Below are 16,380 nucleotides of genomic sequence, written 5' to 3'. Positions count from 1 at the left end.
CGTTTCTGGCTTATCGCCTGCTTGCCGCGTGCGATCGATGCCCCGCTCGCTAAATAGCTTTGGTCGCTGCCTAGAGAGCAGCTATTCAGTAAGTAACAGTGTACTCGGTATGTGTCGAGTGTTTTTGGCGGCTGTGCCTGCCAGTGGAGGACAGTGGATCTTGGTGGGAGGAGCCAGCTGAGTCCGGTCGTTACGGTAGCTCGCCGACCGGCCAGTCAGTGCGTGCGCAGGGTTCTTGGGAAGGCGGGGAGGGGGGCCGGCTCCTGGGCCAGGTGGCGTCTTCCCCCGAGCGCGGTCCGGGGCCACCGGGAGGGCGCCGTCGGCAGGGGCCAGTTTGTGGTTATCGCTTCTCGGCCTTTTGGCTAAGATCAAGTGTAGTATCTGTTCTTATCAGTTTAATATCTGATACGTCCCCTATCAGGGGACTATATATTAAACGGATTTTTGGCACAGGGAGTCGGAGAAGGAGCTTGCTCCGTCCGCTTCAAGCATCGACCCGTTATTGCAGTGCGTTCGGGAACGGTGCGCCTCTCCAAGTTTTGTGCAAAAAAAGGTTGTGTTTTGTTGCCCTGTTCTTCCCCCTTTTTGTTTGTTTGTTTGTTTGTTTATTTTGTATATATGTAAATTGTGTTGTAAATAGGGTGAATATGTGCCCTTGTTGTAAGTGTGCTTGCCTCTGTTTTTTAGCAAAATGATGTAGTTTTCTGTGCGGGACGTAACTGTTTGTTGTCATTGCGCTGTCTCGCTTTTCCCACCTTCCCTCTCGGATTGTCTGTCCGGCCGGCTGGCGGCAGTGGCAACCCCGGGTCAGTGGGAGTGGCTGGGAAGGGGGCCGGAGGCGCCTGGTGCGCTGAAAGGTCACATTTCGCTCGGGTTTCTCTTCAGCACGCACAAATCTTTCGCCTTTTACTAAAGATTTCCGTGGAGAGGAACGCACCTGAGTTTGTGCTATTTTTGGATGCTCCGTCCACGGGACGGGGCAACTTCGAACGGTTTAAGGACAGACGGCAATGTGCGACAGGTATGCGGGTTGCTTGCGAGTCGCCGATGAGCCGAGCCGACTTGCTCGTTTCTGGCTTATCGCCTGCTTGCCGCGTGCGATCGATGCCCCGCTCGCTAAATAGCTTTGGTCGCTGCCTAGAGAGCAGCTATTCAGTAAGTAACAGTGTACTCGGTATGTGTCGAGTGTTTTTGGCGGCTGTGCCTGCCAGTGGAGGACAGTGGATCTTGGTGGGAGGAGCCAGCTGAGTCCGGTCGTTACGGTAGCTCGCCGACCGGCCAGTCAGTGCGTGCGCAGGGTTCTTGGGAAGGCGGGGAGGGGGGCCGGCTCCTGGGCCAGGTGGCGTCTTCCCCCGAGCGCGGTCCGGGGCCACCGGGAGGGCGCCGTCGGCAGGGGCCAGTTTGTGGTTATCGCTTCTCGGCCTTTTGGCAAAGATAAAGACGGGAAGAGGATGGGAACGCCGGAAGGTGACGTGCCGACCCACAGGGTGCGGCTGAGGAACACGGTTCGGGTGGAGATGGAGGACGGAGAGAGGAGGAAAGGTTTCACTTTGGATTTTTTTGTGAAGAACATCTTGAAGGAGTTACTAAGGGTTGACAGCGAGACAGTTTTTTGCCTCCAGGATTTTTCCCCACGAGGGTTTTTTGATTTAACGTTTGTGTCAGAAGCCGCCTGCTACAACCTGCACCAGAAATTTGTGGAACACAAAGAGGACCCGGCACTGCAAGGGATTACCGTCCACTTGCTATACAACAAGGCCCTGCGACCCCTGATGATCCACCTCTACAACCCCTTTGTTCGGGAGGAGGACATCCTGGCCTTCCTGCTCAGGTACTGTTCAGATGTGAGGGAGGGGGTGAAATTGAAAGACAGATTTGGTTTTTGGAACGGGAAAAGACGTTTTAATGTCCGGTTCAAGCAGGATCCTTCAGGGGTGGGGGGGGTAGCACATCCTCCTGGGGCCTTCTCCATAGGCCCGGACAGGGGCTACCTGGTATACCCAGGGCAACCTTTGTACTGTCGTAGGTGTGGATTGTATGGGCATGTTAAGGCGGTGTGCTCCACTGACCGATGTAGGCATTGTGCATCGGCGGAGCATGCTACAAGAGACTGTGTGGCCCCGAAAATGTGCAGTCTTTGCGGGAGTGTGGAGCACCTTTTCCGGGCCTGCCCAGAAAGGGTGAGGTCGTTTGCGGCCCTGGTGCAGGGTGGTTTTGGGGCCTACTCTGGGCCTCCTGGAGGTCAAGCACGGCCTAGCACCAGGAAGGCCGGGCGAGAAGCAGGGGAGTCGGCTACGGAGGGAGGGCAGGCTTCGGAGCACGGGGCTGGGCCTTCCAGCACTACTAGCCCAGGCTCTGCGGCGGCCTTGGCCACTAGGCCGGATCAGGAAGGGGTGGGGCCTGGTGGGCTGGCTCCGGTTCCGGAACCATCCCTGCATCCTGGGCACAGGAGCGAGACCTCAGCTTTGGAGGAGCCACGGAGGGGCGCGGAGGGGAGTACAGAGCAAGAGGCAAGGGGGTCCAGTGAGACCATGGAGGCTTGGTCTGGGTCGGGTCCGGCTTCCGGTCGGGCTCCGGTTTCCGGTCCGGGTCTGGCTTTGGGTTCCGGTCCGGCTCCGGATTCCGTGCGGGCTCCGGGTTCCGGCCCGGGTCCGGCTCTGGGGTCCGGTCCGGCTCCGGATTCCGGTTCGGGTTCCGGTCCGGCTCCGGATTCCGGTTCGGGTTCCGGTCCGGCTCCGGGTTCTGGTCCGGTTCCGGGTTCCGGTCTGGGTCCGGATTCCGGTCCGGTCCGGGCCTACTCACCGGGGCAGATCTTCGGGCCTTCCTCGCGTCCTGGCCTGGGTTTGGGGCTTGGGGCAGTGGTGATGAAGGCGAGGGTCTGGGCGGAGGGGTCCGGAGTCCCAAGAGAGGGTTCGCCGGAGCTATTTTCCCCTTTGTCGGTGCCTCCTGTGGAGGAGGTTTTGTCCCCGGAGGCGGAGGGAGCGGCTATGTGCACCACTGCGGACCTGCAGACCCCGTTGGCGTGGGGGGACAGCCCTCCTCCAGAGGGAGAGGTGCCGGAGTGGGCGCAGGTGGCAGCACGGAAGCGGGTTCGCTCGGGGGACACGAACGGGAGAGAAGCAAAGGCAGGACCGGGCATCCCTCTGCAGAACAGGTTCCTGGCCCTTTCAGACTCGGCGGAGGGGGAGGCCCAGGAGGTGGACATTGAGGTGGACCTGGAGGAGGCATCCGGAGCCTCTGCGGCCTCAGCGGGACCGGCAGTCAGCCCGGCTTCCCAGTTTGCAGGCTGGGATGTGGCGGGGATCACAGGGGTGATGGGGATGGAGAAAGGACTCGAGGGAGGGGGGGACTCCTCTGAGAAGGAAGGGGATTGAAGGTCAGTAAAAAAATTTTGTTTAAAAAATGGTGGTAAATGTAATCACTTTGAATGTGCGGGGTTTGAGAAACTCGGGGAAGAGGCAGGCACTTTTTGCCTCTTTAGCGGCGACAAGAGGGAAGGTTTTTTTGTTACAGGAGGTGCACCTTCGGGACATGGGGGATGTACTGGGTTTCTCAGAGGAGTGGACGTGGGGCCCATCGGCGTGGTCGGTGGGCAGCGTTCATGCCGATGGGCTGGGGATTTTGGTGAAGGGCGCTGATATGGAAATCCAGGAGTCTGTGGACATTGTGGCGGGGCGGGCGATGTACGCAGACGTTAATCAGGGTCCTTTTAAAATAAGAATTTTTAATGTGTACGGGCCAACTCGGAGTGGGCGGAGGCTGGAGGTTTTTAGGGAGCTGGTGCCCAGTCTGTCCACCTCCAGGCGGATAATCCTGGGGGGGGACTTTAATGTGTCGCTGGATGGGGGTGGGGCTAGCGCTGCTGGGGGGGGGGATTATTCGGCAAGAGCGCTGGCGGAGTTGGTCAGGGATTACGGCCTGGTCGACTCCTTCCGGGCGGCACATCCGGCGGCTCCAGGCTTTACCTGGCGGAATTCCAGGGGAGCTGCGAGCCGCCTGGACTACATTTTTGTGCCGAAGGAGTGGGTGGGGGTGACCGCCACGCTGCAGCCTTCATGGGCATCTGACCATGACATGCTGCAGGTGGCGGTCCCCATTCCCAACACGCAATGGGGGCCAGGCTACTGGAAATTGAATACCTCCCTAATGAAATCCAGGGCGTTCCAGGAGGCCTTTCGAGGCTTTTATAAGGCCGTGAGGGCACTGCGGGGGTTCTACTCCACAGTGGTAGACTGGTGGGAGGCGGCAAAAGTGCGTTTCGGCCTTTTTTGCCAAAGGTACAGCATGGCGCAGCGGCGGAGGGAGCGGACGGAGGTGAAGAAGTGGCTAGACGCCTTGGCGTATATGCACACCCAGCTCAACAGGGGGAGGGCAGTGAGGTGGGAGGCCTATGAGGGGGCGAAGGAGAGGGTGAGAAGCCTCCTGGAGGGGAGGGCTAAGGCCTTGGCCTTCCAGGGCCGGCTGAGGGAGATGGAGGAGGGGGAGAAGCCCACTGCTTTTTTTTTTCAGGCTGCTGAGGCTCGGAGGAGGGCCGCCGTGATCTCTGGGTTGAAAGGGGAAGCGGGGCTGGAAACGGGGGTCCCGGAGATGCTGGGGATCGCGGAGGGCTTCTTCCGAGACCTTTTCAGCAGGAGAGAGTGCGACCCGGAGGAGCAGGAGGCACTGCTGGGGTGTGTGGTGCCCCGGTTGGGGCGGGAGGAAGGGCAGGCACTGGAGGCGGAGCTCAGTCTGGAGGAGCTGACAGGGGCGCTCCGCTCCATGAGGGAAGGGAAGGCCCCGGGGCATGACGGACTCCCGTGGGATTTCTATAGGGAGTTCTGGGACATCATTGGTCCGGATCTCGTGGAGGTGTTTCAGGCGCTTCTGGAGGGGGGAGCGCTGTCGGCCTCCATGAGGAAAGGAGTGGTGACGCTGCTCTATAAGGGAGGTGACAGGGCTGATCTTAAGAACTGGCGTCCAATCACCCTGCTGACGGCGGACTATAAGCTGCTGGCCAAAGCAGCTGCGGTCCGCCTGAAGCAGGTGATGGACGTCCTGGTCAGCCCTGACCAAACTTGTGGGGTACCTGGGCGGTCCTGCAGCTGGAACCTGGTTCTGCTGCGGGACACAATTGACTGGGTGCGCGATCGGGGCCTTCCTCTGGCGGTGGTCAGCATCGACCAGGAGAAGGCCTTCGATCGGGTGCAGCACGCCTTCCTTTTCCGGGTCCTGCAGCAGATGGGTTTGGGCCCCCGGTTTCGGTCCTGGTTGCGCATGCTGTACAGGGGAGTGTACAGCTGTGTTAAAATCAATGGGTTTCTGAGCGGGGCTGTGGAGCAAGCGGGGGGGGTGCGGCAGGGGTGCCCAATCTCCCCGCTGCTCTACGTCCTGTTCATGGAGCCCTTCGCGGAGCTGGTGCGTCGGGACCCAGGTGTGGACGGGGTGAGGATCCCAGGGGCCGCAGGGGCCGAGTTGAAGATCCAGCAGTATGCTGATGACACAACAATTTTTGTGTCTTCAACTCGGTCCCTGGCAAGGGTGAGAGTCCTGGTGGACAGGTTTGCGGCAGGGACGGGCTCCAGGGTGAACCTGTCCAAGTCCTCAGTCCTGCTGTGTGGCCGGTGGAGAGAGGAGGTGAGGGACTACGGTGGCTGGGAGCGGTGCCAAGGGGGACTGAAGGTGTTGGGGGTGCGCTTCTTTCCCCAGGGCAGTGGGGAGCGGAACTGGGAAGAACGTATGGCGCTGGTGAGATCACGGCTGGGGGTGTGGGCACGCAGGCGGCTGTCACTGACTGGGAGGGTGGTAGTGGTGAGGGCTGTCCTGCTCCCGCTACTCCTGCATCTGGCCTACGTCTTCCCAGTTCCTGCAAGGCTCAAGGTGGCCCTGACCAGGGCCATGTTCAAGTTTCTGTGGGGAGGGAGGTACGAATATGTGCGTCGCGACCTCATGTACATGCCGGTGGACAAGGGGGGTCGCGGCGTGCCGAGAATCCCCCTGAAACTTGACGCGATTTTTACATCGTTCGCGTGTAGGATGGTCCTGGGAAGGGTCCCCCACAAGTGCTACCACTTTGCCCGTTTCCACCTGGCGAACGCGCTGAGGCACTGGGTGCCGCTGACCCACGTGGCTCCACGGGCAGAACAGCAGTCCCCGGCCTATCAGGCGGTGCTGCGCTTCCTTAGGCAGTGCCCGGCTCCAGTGGAGAGGGAGAGCCTTCTCCAGCACAGGCTGCTGTATAAGAGCATTGCGGGCAGGCAAGTGGCAGGTCCTGAAGGGGTGCCGCTGAACATCGAGTGGGGCAAGGTGAGCGGGGGGAGGGCACCAGGGGTGGTGCGGGACCTCCACTGGCTGTGCGCGATGGGCAGGCTGTCGGTGCGGGAGGTGCTGCATCGCCATGGGTGCAGTGCCAGCCCACTCTGTCCAAGGGGCTGTGGGCTGGTGGAGTCGGTGGCTCACGCCCTATGGGAGTGCCAGTTCACAAGGGTGTACTGGGGGTTGGTGCAGGGCCTCCTCAGTGGGATAGGGCCTGCCTTCACCCTGAGCAGAGAGAGAGTTCTGTACAGGCGGGGGCTGGCAGCAGTGGGAGCCGTGGCTGAGGGTGTAGTGTGGGAGGTGGTAGGGTATGGGAAGTTGGTGCTGTGGGAGGACAGGATGGCAGCAGTGGGGACGAGGCTGAGGGTCTTGACTCCCAGCCAGCTCCATTATAGGTTCTCGGGGAGGGTAGCGGAGAGAATAAGGGGGGATGGGGTGGTGCACGGGTGGGAATGGGTGCGGGAGTACTGGGGAGGCCTGGAAAGGCTCTTCCTCTGGGAGGGGGGTCCCGGGGGAATGTAAAGATGTAAATATGTAAATATAATGTATGTGCTTGGGGTGGTCGGGTTTGGGGTTTGTGGGGTGGGGGGAGGGTGGGGTTTTTCTTGTTGTTTTTGTATTTGGATGGTTTTTGTTGTTGGAGTTGTTTGTTTGGGGTTTAGTAATTAGGGTAAGTGGGGGGTGGGAGGGGGTGGGGTGGGGGGTTGTATGGTTGTTTCGGTTCTGTTTTTGTTTGGTTTGAAATGTGTTGGTACAGTGGGAATGTGTTGGGACTTTGGGACTTCAGGGGAGGGTGGGGTTTTGAGTTTACAGTTGTTAAGAGGATGTGGTTTGGAATTTGTTTGTTTATGGTTTGTATGTAAATGTAATGAGGTTGGTGCGGACCAATAAATTAATTTAAATACAAAAAAAATCTGTTCTTATCAGTTTAATATCTGATACGTCCCCTATCAGGGGACTATATATTAAACGGATTTTTGGCACAGGGAGTCGGAGAAGGAGCTTGCTCCGTCCGCTTCAAGCATCGACCCGTTATTGCAGTGCGTTCGGGAACGGTGCGCCTCTCCAAGTTTTGTGCAAAAAAAGGTTGTGTTTTGTTGCCCTGTTCTTCCCCCTTTTTGTTTGTTTGTTTGTTTGTTTATTTTGTATATATGTAAATTGTGTTGTAAATAGGGTGAATATGTGCCCTTGTTGTAAGTGTGCTTGCCTCTGTTTTTTAGCAAAATGATGTAGTTTTCTGTGCGGGACGTAACTGTTTGTTGTCATTGCGCTGTCTCGCTTTTCCCACCTTCCCTCTCGGATTGTCTGTCCGGCCGGCTGGCGGCAGTGGCAACCCCGGGTCAGTGGGAGTGGCTGGGAAGGGGGCCGGAGGCGCCTGGTGCGCTGAAAGGTCACATTTCGCTCGGGTTTCTCTTCAGCACGCACAAATCTTTCGCCTTTTACTAAAGATTTCCGTGGAGAGGAACGCACCTGAGTTTGTGCTATTTTTGGATGCTCCGTCCACGGGACGGGGCAACTTCGAACGGTTTAAGGACAGACGGCAATGTGCGACAGGTATGCGGGTTGCTTGCGAGTCGCCGATGAGCCGAGCCGACTTGCTCGTTTCTGGCTTATCGCCTGCTTGCCGCGTGCGATCGATGCCCCGCTCGCTAAATAGCTTTGGTCGCTGCCTAGAGAGCAGCTATTCAGTAAGTAACAGTGTACTCGGTATGTGTCGAGTGTTTTTGGCGGCTGTGCCTGCCAGTGGAGGACAGTGGATCTTGGTGGGAGGAGCCAGCTGAGTCCGGTCGTTACGGTAGCTCGCCGACCGGCCAGTCAGTGCGTGCGCAGGGTTCTTGGGAAGGCGGGGAGGGGGGCCGGCTCCTGGGCCAGGTGGCGTCTTCCCCCGAGCGCGGTCCGGGGCCACCGGGAGGGCGCCGTCGGCAGGGGCCAGTTTGTGGTTATCGCTTCTCGGCCTTTTGGCTAAGATCAAGTGTAGTATCTGTTCTTATCAGTTTAATATCTGATACGTCCCCTATCAGGGGACTATATATTAAACGGATTTTTGGCACAGGGAGTCGGAGAAGGAGCTTGCTCCGTCCGCTTCAAGCATCGACCCGTTATTGCAGTGCGTTCGGGAACGGTGCGCCTCTCCAAGTTTTGTGCAAAAAAAGGTTGTGTTTTGTTGCCCTGTTCTTCCCCCTTTTTGTTTGTTTGTTTATTTTGTATATATGTAAATTGTGTTGTAAATAGGGTGAATATGTGCCCTTGTTGTAAGTGTGCTTGCCTCTGTTTTTTAGCAAAATGATGTAGTTTTCTGTGCGGGACGTAACTGTTTGTTGTCATTGCGCTGTCTCGCTTTTCCCACCTTCCCTCTCGGATTGTCTGTCCGGCCGGCTGGCGGCAGTGGCAACCCCGGGTCAGTGGGAGTGGCTGGGAAGGGGGCCGGAGGCGCCTGGTGCGCTGAAAGGTCACATTTCGCTCGGGTTTCTCTTCAGCACGCACAAATCTTTCGCCTTTTACTAAAGATTTCCGTGGAGAGGAACGCACCTGAGTTTGTGCTATTTTTGGATGCTCCGTCCACGGGACGGGGCAACTTCGAACGGTTTAAGGACAGACGGCAATGTGCGACAGGTATGCGGGTTGCTTGCGAGTCGCCGATGAGCCGAGCCGACTTGCTCGTTTCTAGCTTATCGCCTGCTTGCCGCGTGCGATCGATGCCCCGCTCGCTAAATAGCTTTGGTCGCTGCCTAGAGAGCAGCTATTCAGTAAGTAACAGTGTACTCGGTATGTGTCGAGTGTTTTTGGCGGCTGTGCCTGCCAGTGGAGGACAGTGGATCTTGGTGGGAGGAGCCAGCTGAGTCCGGTCGTTACGGTAGCTCGCCGACCGGCCAGTCAGTGCGTGCGCAGGGTTCTTGGGAAGGCGGGGAGGGGGGCCGGCTCCTGGGCCAGGTGGCGTCTTCCCCCGAGCGCGGTCCGGGGCCACCGGGAGGGCGCCGTCGGCAGGGGCCAGTTTGTGGTTATCGCTTCTCGGCCTTTTGGCTAAGATAGGCGGTCGAATCGTTGGTTGGTGAGAGAGGAGTCTTGTCACGCCCAAAAAAAAGTAAGTAAATAATAGTTGTCTTTTTTGTTGCTTGTGTCTTTTTTTGTGTGTAGATTGTGTTAAGAGCCCAACCGGAGAGGAGGAGTGAGGGGGTCCTCCGGGAGGGTAAGGCCCTTTTTGGGCTTGCTTTTCTTTGTTTCTTGGTTTGTTGGAGGTCTTTGTAGAATTGTTTGTAGTGTGGTGAAATTTGTGTGGTGGCGTATCCGGGATGGCGGCTGCTAGGGTCGGCGCCCGGAGGCACTGCTGTGTGCGTTTCTCCCTAAAGGAGAAGGAAGGGAAGCTCCTGGAGATGTCCCGTTTGGACTTCTCCAGGAAGCTTCTCATGGGAGCCTTAAAGTTTGTGCCAGGAGACATAAACTGTTTGGTTGTGCTCCCGAGGGGTCGGGGCTTTGACGTAAGCTTCCGCACCCCTCAGCTGTTGGGTTCCTTCTGGAACTCAATCGAAAAAAGCAAGGAGAGCTTCTCAATGTTCGACATTGAGAGGCTCACAGATGACTCGGTTAAATACATTGTGTTCAAGATGTATAATGAGACGGTGGAGTCGGAAGACCTGGTAGCCTGGTTAAGGAACTACTGCCTGGTTAGGGGGCCAGGCCAGAAAATAATGGATGTAGATGGAATTTGGACTGGGAGTTGGAAGGTCCCTGTAAAATTGGTGGAGGACAAAAATGGATATGGGGGGTTAAGGCATCTGCCCTCTCTAATTGTTCTGGGGGAGAACAGGGGGCTGGTCTTCTACCAAGGCCAGCCAAAACTCTGCAGAAAGTGTGGGGCCTATGGCCATCTGGCAGAGGCCTGCCAGGTCATTTTCTGCAATCGGTGCAGGGAGGTGGGGCATCTCGCGGCTGAGTGCGTAAATGGAATCAGGTGCAATCTCTGCAGGTCTTCAGACCACCTGTTCAGAGATTGCCCTGATTCCTACGCGAACAGGGCCAAGCAGGCGAGGGCCGACGCCCGGGAGAGGCAGCGGGAGGAGGGGGAGGCCATGAGGAAGGAGCAGGAGGAGAAGGAAGAGGGAAAGGGTGAGGAAGCCCAAGAAGGGGCAGAAGGTGGAAATGGTGGTCAAGGTGTGGCTGGAACGAGTGGAGTGAGTGAGAATGTGGGAGAGAATGAGGGAGAGGCAGGTGGAGTGAATGTGTGCACAAACGAGGGAATGAGTGTGGGCGTGGCTGGTGGGAAGAGTGCAGGTGAGAATGGGGGAGCAAATGAGGGAACGAGTGTGGGCGCGGCTGGTGGAAAGGGCGCTGGTGAGAATGTGAGAGAGAACGAGGGAGAGGCAGGTGGAGTGAATGTGAAGGTTAATGAGGGAATGAGTGTGGGCGTGGCCGGGAAAGAAGGTGCAGGTGAGGAGGTGGAAGTGAAGGAGGGGGAGAACAGGGAGAAAGAAATGGCCTGTGAACCCGTCGAGTCTCTGTACTCTGACTCCGACTCTGACGCAGTCTTCATGGAGACTGTAACAGAGGGGGAGAGTGATGAGGAAATGTTGGTGGAAGGAATGGTCCGCAAAAGAGGTGCAGAGACTGGAACGGAAGGGGTGGAAAGAAAGAAAAGGGGGGTGAGGGAGAGGTGGGGCCTGATGGCTGGGCTGTCAGACAGTGGGTCATCGGGCTCCTCCCCAATCTACCCGGAGCAGGGACAAAACCAGGCCCCCTATATCTCCGAGACGGAACCATCGTCATCTGCTGGGTCACCAGCAGGTGGCGGTGGGGTTTTAAAGTGATGGTGAGTATGGCATTTCTTTTAACTTCGTGGTGTTTTTAATTCTTTCTGCCTGTTCTAACCCTCACTTCTGAATTTAAAAATGGCTTCCCAGCACATGCCCCTCACGGTGGCGACCATTAATGTGTGCAGCGTGAGGACATTAAAGAGGGCAAGATCTGTGTTGTGTGCTTTGGAAAGTGTGCAAGCAGATGTGATTTGCCTACAGGAGTGTGGGCTGCCATATCGCTCCTCCTACAGGATGTGGGAGGTCCTATGGCAGCAGGGGCCGTCTCTCTGGAGCGGCTCCCACTCCAATCGGGCGGATGGTGTGGCAGTGCTGGTGAAGAACAGAAATATTGAGGTGAAGGGGAGCACAGTGGTGAGAACAGGCAGAGTTTTAACAGTATCTCTCTCTTTTAATGAAATTACTTTTAACCTCGTGAATATTTATTGCCCGCAGGGGAAGCAGGAGCGCTGGGAGCTCCTTCAGGAGCTCCCCACATATCTTTTAGGGAGAGCTCCTCTGCTATTGGTTGGGGATTTTAATTGCGTTTTAAACAGGGCTGGGCGGAGGGGAGCAGGGGACGATTTTAAAATGGACAAAACGTCTTTTTATTTGAAAAATTTAATTAATGATTTTAAACTCACAGATATTTATTCTGCTCTTAACCCGGGGCAGGAGGGTTTTACCTGGCGCACGAGTGATGGATCCCGGGCATCGAGGATTGACTTCCTCTTTGCCAGGGGTTTTGCTGGTCTGGCATCGTCTCTGAGCCCGGTATTCTACTCAGACCATTCCCTGCTGTGCTGCTCCCTGGCTGTGAAGTCAGGTGTAGCAGTCGGCAGGGGAATATGGAAACTGAACTGCCGGTTGTTGGAGGACCCGGCAGTAGTGATGGCTTTTAATGAAGTGTATGAAGAATGGCGGACCCTCCAATGTTTTTATGAGACCCGGGCTGAGTGGTGGGAGTGGGTAAAAAAACAAATAAAGGGATTTTTTATTAAACAGGGGAGGGAGGAAAAAGCAAAGGAGAGGAGGGTGTGGGTGGGACTACAAAAAAGATTAAATAGGTACGGGAACTTAATAAATATGGGGTTTGATTTTAAAGAAGAATACAAAGAAGTGGAAAGAGAGATGGAGTTTTTAATGGAGAAGAAATGCCAAAGCATCATTTTTAGAAGCAAAGAGAAAGAGATAGATGAAGGAGAAAAATGTACTCGATTCTTTTTTAAAAAGATTTTATCAAGAAATATTTTAATGAAAGGTCTGAAGGGAGAAGATGGAGTTTTAAATACTGATACCGAGGGCATGCTAAGGGTGGTGGAGGAGTTTTACAGTAATTTATTTGGGGAAAAGGAGGTGGAGGAGGAAAGGGTGGGGGAGGTGCTAAATTTTATAGAGGGGGTGGTGCAGGACAGAGGCAAGTTGGAGGGAGGAATTGGGAGGGAAGATTTAAATTATAGTTTTAAGTCTTTAAAAAAAGGCAAAGCACCTGGCCTAGATGGGCTGCCATGGGAATTTTATGGAAAATTTTGGTATTTATTGGAATCGGACCTTTTAAAAATTTTTAACGAATTCGACAACTTTAAAATTTTACCCGAGAGTTTTAGAGAGGGGGTGGTCACATTAATTTTTAAAAAAGGGGATAGGTCCAATATTAAGAATTGGCGTCCGATCACCCTTTTAAATTTCGATTTTAAACTCTGGAGTAAGATTTTAACCCTGAGGATGAGGACGGTTTTACCTGACGTGATCCACCCGGATCAAACTTGTGCTGTGGCTGGAAGGAGGATCACTGACAGCCTCGTACTGGTAAGAGACGCCATCTGTTTTGCGAGAGACAGAAACATTCGGCTCGCCGTGCTAAATTTAGATTTCGAAAAGGCGTTCGATCGAGTCTCGCACCAGTACCTGTTCAAGGTGCTGGGGAAAATGGGCTTTTCGGCTGGGTTCATAGCACGGGTGGGGCTTCTGTACACGGGGATTAGAAGCAGAATCCTGGTGAACGGGGTCCTCTCCAAGGCAGTAGACGTCCGCTGCGGTGTCCGCCAGGGCTGTCCGTTATCGCCACTCCTGTTTGTGTGCTGTATAGAGCCACTGGCACAAGTGTTGAGAAGGGATACCCGGATATCAGGGCTGGGCATTCCAGGGAGCGGTGGGCAGGAGGCCCGCTGCATTTTATACATGGATGACGTGACCGTACTGTGCACTGACCAGCCTTCCATTGACCGGACTGTTGACAGGACAGTGTGGTTTGGGAGGGCCTCAGGGGCAAGACTCAACAAAGACAAGTGCGACCTGAAACTGTACGGACGTTGGACAGAGACTGAGCTCTCTGGAATGCCAATGACTGTAAGACCTGACCAGATGAGAATCCTCGGGGTCCATTTTAATTCTGACGGACGTGGGGATGAGAACTGGGAAGGGATTTTAAGAACAACAGAAAAACGACTGGAGTTTTGGAGACTGAGGGAATTATCACTGGAGGGCAAAATTCTCATTTTAAAATCGGTGATTTTACCCTTGTGGCTGTTTGTCAGTGTTGTGTTTGTGCCGTCTCGTGCCGTGTTGTCTCGTCTTGATCGTGCTGTGTTTTATTTTTTATGGGGCACAAAATGGGAGCGGTTGCCCAGAACGGTGGTGAAGAAGGAACCAGAGAAGGGTGGGAAGGGGGTTCTGGACTTTTACACTGTGTTGTGGTGCCACTTTGTGGCGCTGCAGGTGTCCTTGTGTCTGTCCTTGTCATGTAATGCGTCCTTTTTTGTCAAGTTTTTTAGCGGGGCCTATTTTAAAAGCATTGGGGTGGTGAAGGTGCCTTTAACGGTGCCTTTGGCTTTTAAAATGGTGGGAGGGTATGTGAAGATGAAGGCCTTTTTAAAGAAGATGGGGTTGGAAGGGGTGGGAGCGGGGGTTTTAACTAACCACAAGTCTCTCCTGTCCTTTGTGCAGGGTAGGGATCCGGTGAGCCAGGTGCGTGAGCTGGCAGTAGGCCAGCCAGAAGAAGTTTGGAACGCTGTGGCCCACCCAGATCTGCTGCATCGCCATAGAGACCTGGCCTGGCTGGCGGCGCATGGGGTCCTCCCGGTCCAAGGAGTGCTGCATGCCCGGAGACTGGCCAGGACTGCAGAGTGCCCTTGGCCTAGGTGTGAAGAGGAGGAGTCGGTCCGCCACTGTCTATGGGACTGCCCGGTGGCAAGGACCCTCTGGACACAGTGCGGGCCCCTGATCCAGCTGCTGCTGGGAGCGGGACTGACCCTGCAGTGCCAGATGGTGCTGTACGGCGTGGGCAGGGGAAGGACCTCACGCCGGTGGAGGTGCCTGTGGCTGGCCATAAACTGTCTGAAACAGGCCATCTGGACTGCCCGCACTGTGTGGATCAAAGAGAACAGGGCCTTGTCACCGGAGGCACTGAGGAGGGTGGCGTTTGCCTCCCTCAGGGACTACATGTGGCGTGACCGGCGGAGAAGAGGAGTGGACTGGGCCAAGGGGGCATGGGGGCATGCAGCCTGGACGATGATCATGGGGCCGGGAGGGCCAGCCTGACCGGCCTGGATCTGTTATGACGAGGTAACAGGGGCGGTGTGAAGGCAGGTTGTTTAAGAGCGCCCACCGCTGCCCGGTACAAAGGTCGTCTGTTTTAATGATTGTGGTTGGGATTTTAAATATTGTGTGTGCTTTTATCGGAAAAAAGGAAGGGCAAAGGGTCCTCGTGGGAATTTTAATGAAATTACTTACTTTTATTGTATTTAAATATATGTTTTTACTGTAATGTAATTTTGTTATTTATGAAGCGATATTTATTTCTGTAAGGACATGCCCGAGCACAAAAATGTATTGTATTTAAAAAAATGTGTTGATATAATAAACCTTTTAAAAACAAAAAAAAAAATCTGTTCTTATCAGTTTAATATCTGATACGTCCCCTATCAGGGGACTATATATTAAACGGATTTTTGGCACAGGGAGTCGGAGAAGGAGCTTGCTCCGTCCGCTTCAAGCATCGACCCGTTATTGCAGTGCGTTCGGGAACGGTGCGCCTCTCCAAGTTTTGTGCAAAAAAAGGTTGTGTTTTGTTGCCCTGTTCTTCCCCCTTTTTGTTTGTTTGTTTGTTTGTTTATTTTGTATATATGTAAATTGTGTTGTAAATAGGGTGAATATGTGCCCTTGTTGTAAGTGTGCTTGCCTCTGTTTTTTAGCAAAATGATGTAGTTTTCTGTGCGGGACGTAACTGTTTGTTGTCATTGCGCTGTCTCGCTTTTCCCACCTTCCCTCTCGGATTGTCTGTCCGGCCGGCTGGCGGCAGTGGCAACCCCGGGTCAGTGGGAGTGGCTGGGAAGGGGGCCGGAGGCGCCTGGTGCGCTGAAAGGTCACATTTCGCTCGGGTTTCTCTTCAGCACGCACAAATCTTTCGCCTTTTACTAAAGATTTCCGTGGAGAGGAACGCACCTGAGTTTGTGCTATTTTTGGATGCTCCGTCCACGGGACGGGGCAACTTCGAACGGTTTAAGGACAGACGGCAATGTGCGACAGGTATGCGGGTTGCTTGCGAGTCGCCGATGAGCCGAGCCGACTTGCTCGTTTCTGGCTTATCGCCTGCTTGCCGCGTGCGATCGATGCCCCGCTCGCTAAATAGCTTTGGTCGCTGCCTAGAGAGCAGCTATTCAGTAAGTAACAGTGTACTCGGTATGTGTCGAGTGTTTTTGGCGGCTGTGCCTGCCAGTGGAGGACAGTGGATCTTGGTGGGAGGAGCCAGCTGAGTCCGGTCGTTACGGTAGCTCGCCGACCGGCCAGTCAGTGCGTGCGCAGGGTTCTTGGGAAGGCGGGGAGGGGGGCCGGCTCCTGGGCCAGGTGGCGTCTTCCCCCGAGCGCGGTCCGGGGCCACCGGGAGGGCGCCGTCGGCAGGGGCCAGTTTGTGGTTATCGCTTCTCGGCCTTTTGGCTAAGATCAAGTGGTTTGTGGTAGGGAGAAGCGAACACAGTAAATATGGCAACAAACAATTGGAGAGCTGTAAGGAATACGGTGAGGGTGAAGTGGGCAGGAGTCCCAGGGAGCATGCCACAGAGGGAGGAGTTTGTGAAGGCTTTTGTGGTGGAGAAGTTCTTGCTGACGGAGAAGGAAATCTTGGGCATTCAACGGAACGGAAGGGAGGAATTCGTGGACATCGCCTTTAGGGGACCGGATGCGTTCAAAGCCTTTATGGAGCGGAGTAAGATGGAAGACCTGGGGCCGTTCCGACTCGAGTCCATGGAGAGGAGGAACCACAGGGTGGTAGTGATCAATTTATTTGATATGAACGTGCCGGACG

General features: G+C 55.2%; 6 non-coding genes and 2 pseudogenes across 6 annotated transcripts; all 8 read left to right on the top strand.

Annotated features, from left to right (window-relative positions):
- The first annotated feature begins 342 nt into the window (after positions 1-342).
- On the top strand, positions 343-533 carry LOC133106381 (U2 spliceosomal RNA). Its single transcript, XR_009704482.1, has one exon. It is a non-coding gene; the product is annotated as a U2 spliceosomal RNA (small nuclear RNA).
- Positions 534-865: 332 nt separating this feature from the next.
- LOC133106607 (U5 spliceosomal RNA) lies at positions 866-977 on the top strand. Its single transcript, XR_009704568.1, has one exon. It is a non-coding gene; the product is annotated as a U5 spliceosomal RNA (small nuclear RNA).
- A 6,201-nt stretch (positions 978-7,178) lies between these two features.
- On the top strand, positions 7,179-7,357 carry LOC133106419 (U2 spliceosomal RNA; annotated as a pseudogene).
- A 332-nt stretch (positions 7,358-7,689) lies between these two features.
- LOC133106606 (U5 spliceosomal RNA) lies at positions 7,690-7,801 on the top strand. Its single transcript, XR_009704567.1, has one exon. It is a non-coding gene; the product is annotated as a U5 spliceosomal RNA (small nuclear RNA).
- A 432-nt stretch (positions 7,802-8,233) lies between these two features.
- On the top strand, positions 8,234-8,424 carry LOC133106370 (U2 spliceosomal RNA). The gene has a single exon (XR_009704480.1). It is a non-coding gene; the product is annotated as a U2 spliceosomal RNA (small nuclear RNA).
- A 324-nt stretch (positions 8,425-8,748) lies between these two features.
- Positions 8,749-8,860, top strand: LOC133106605 (U5 spliceosomal RNA). Its single transcript, XR_009704566.1, has one exon. It is a non-coding gene; the product is annotated as a U5 spliceosomal RNA (small nuclear RNA).
- Positions 8,861-14,938: 6,078 nt separating this feature from the next.
- Positions 14,939-15,117, top strand: LOC133106322 (U2 spliceosomal RNA; annotated as a pseudogene).
- A 332-nt stretch (positions 15,118-15,449) lies between these two features.
- LOC133106604 (U5 spliceosomal RNA) lies at positions 15,450-15,561 on the top strand. The gene has a single exon (XR_009704565.1). It is a non-coding gene; the product is annotated as a U5 spliceosomal RNA (small nuclear RNA).
- The last annotated feature ends 819 nt before the right edge of the window (positions 15,562-16,380 follow it).

This window comes from Conger conger, chromosome 12 (assembly GCF_963514075.1).
Source record: "Conger conger chromosome 12, fConCon1.1, whole genome shotgun sequence".
NCBI lineage: Eukaryota > Metazoa > Chordata > Actinopteri > Anguilliformes > Congridae > Conger > Conger conger.
The sequence above is the reverse complement of the archived record's forward strand: the minus strand, read 5'-3'. Positions and strand labels throughout refer to the sequence as shown.